Source organism: Culex quinquefasciatus, chromosome 3 (assembly GCF_015732765.1).
Source record: "Culex quinquefasciatus strain JHB chromosome 3, VPISU_Cqui_1.0_pri_paternal, whole genome shotgun sequence".
Classification (NCBI taxonomy): domain Eukaryota; kingdom Metazoa; phylum Arthropoda; class Insecta; order Diptera; family Culicidae; genus Culex; species Culex quinquefasciatus.
This window is the reverse complement of record NC_051863.1, coordinates 51,360,644-51,362,876: the sequence shown is the minus strand read 5'-3', so window position 1 is coordinate 51,362,876 and position 2,233 is coordinate 51,360,644.

Genomic DNA, 2,233 nt, shown 5'->3' with positions numbered 1-2,233 from the left:
GGCCGATGCAAACATTTCTGAACGTTCAAGAAGGGGGCAAGAAATAAAAAAAATATAAAATTTGAAATAACAAGCCAATATTGAGCAATTCCAGCTCAAATCAGGAATTTTTCTGGTACTTTTGTACCCGACCCTCTCTGATTTCAATGAAACTTTGTAGACATGTTATCCTAGACCTATATAAGCCATTTTTGTGTATACGGAGCCAATAGTACTCGAAAACCACAGAAGGGTGTAAAGTATTTAAATATTTTTGTATTTTGCAATTTAAAAATTACTGTATCTCGAAGCCGTTGCGTCGTATCAAAAAGTGGTCAAAGACAAACTTGTAGGAAATTGGACAAGCTTTCTGAAAAAAATACACTGAAACAAAAATACACGCCACTTATATGAGATTTTTTTATTTTTAAGTCTAAAACTTAAATTTAAAGGTGATGTCACGAATTTTTTTCGTTCAAAATTTTTGAGGAAATAGCCTAAGATGTTACCAAAAGACTCACAAAAAATGCAGGATGGTATGTCTCTCCTAAAAAAATACAAAAATCATTTACTAAAACTGTTTTTTTGAAAAGTGGTCTAAACGTCGAAATTTTCAAAAACCGGTAGTGGGAATCGATTTCCCCGACAATTTTACATAAAAGTCTCCATATTGACCATTGCCCTATGTCCAATTCTTGGGAAGATACAGCGGTTTTAAAAATAAAAATGTTGAAAAAATGTTTTTTTTGTGGTTTTTGGCAATTTCTATATGACAGGCTTGGTCTCGTAAATATTTTTACCGGAAAGCTCGTCCAATTTCCCATAAGTTTGTCTTTGACAGCATTTCAATTGGATGTAAGAGCTTACAGATATAAGCTAATTTACTATCCAGGTTTCTACCACACTGAAAAAAATATTCTATTTTCAGTTATTAGCAATGTAATTAAGCTTATATCTGTAAGCCCCTCATATAAGTGGCGTGTATTTTTGTTTCAGTGTATTTTTTTCAGAAAGCTCGTCTAATTTCCTACAAGTTTGTCTTTGACCACTTTTTGATACGACGCAATGGCTTCGAGATACAGTAATTTTTAAATTGCAAAATACAAAAATATTTAAATACCTTACACCTTTCTCAAATGTTGTTTTCGAGAACTATTGGCTCTATATACACAAAAATGGCTTATATAGGTCTAGGATAACATGTCTACAAAGTTTCATTGAAATCGGAGAGGGTCGGGTACAAAAGTACTAGAAAAATTCCTGATTTGAGCTGGAATTGCTCTATCATTTTAATGGAAAAAGGAATGAAAAATGCAGCTGTACAGTCGGGTTGCAATAATTTGTATTCAATTTTTTTTTAGTTCAGCGAAAACATTTTTTTTTTGTGGAAAAAAAAAATATTTTTTTTTATTAAATTATTATTTATTGCGATACTGTACCTCCAAAATTCACGAAAACTCAAAATAATTTATAATTTAAATTTTAAACGTAGAGGAATGCATCTTAGATTTTTTTCTGCAGATTTCACAAAAAATGGATTTTAATGGAAAAAGGAATGAAAAATGCAGCTGTACAGTCGGGTTGCAATAATTTGTATTCAATTTTTTTTTAGTTCAGCGAAAACATTTTTTTTTGTGGAAAAAAAAAATAATTTTTTTTATTAAATTATTATTTATTGCGATACTGTACCTCCAAAATTCACGAAAACTCAAAATAATTTATAATTTAAATTTTAAACGTAGAGGAATGCATCTTAGATTTTTTTCTGCAGATTTCACAAAAAAAATGAGGTTTTAATTTAAAAAAAAATCCGATTTTTCCTCGTTCCCCCCCCCTTTTTGGAAGGGGGGGGGGAAGGGGAATTATCATTAAAGTTTTTGAACTTTGAAAAATATTTCTATCATACTTCTTATATTGAATAACAAAAATGCCATGAAATAGTTATTTGCTTATACAGTCCACACTCAATTATCCGAAGCCTTCGATTATCCGAAGTTTCGATTATCCGAAGTTCGATTATCCGAAGGTTTGTATGGGACTTCGGATAATCGAACAAAAAAAAATTTCGTTTTTTTTCTTTTTCTTGTTTTAAACGTCAAATTCGAGTTCTGCGACTCCATTTGAGTCAAATTTGAATAGTTGATTGCTTATTAAATAATGAAATGCATTTTTTCAATATTTCGTCACCGCCATATTGGCCGCCATCTTGGATTAAAAAAATGTAAATCACTTTAGCGTAGTTTAGGGGTCACAC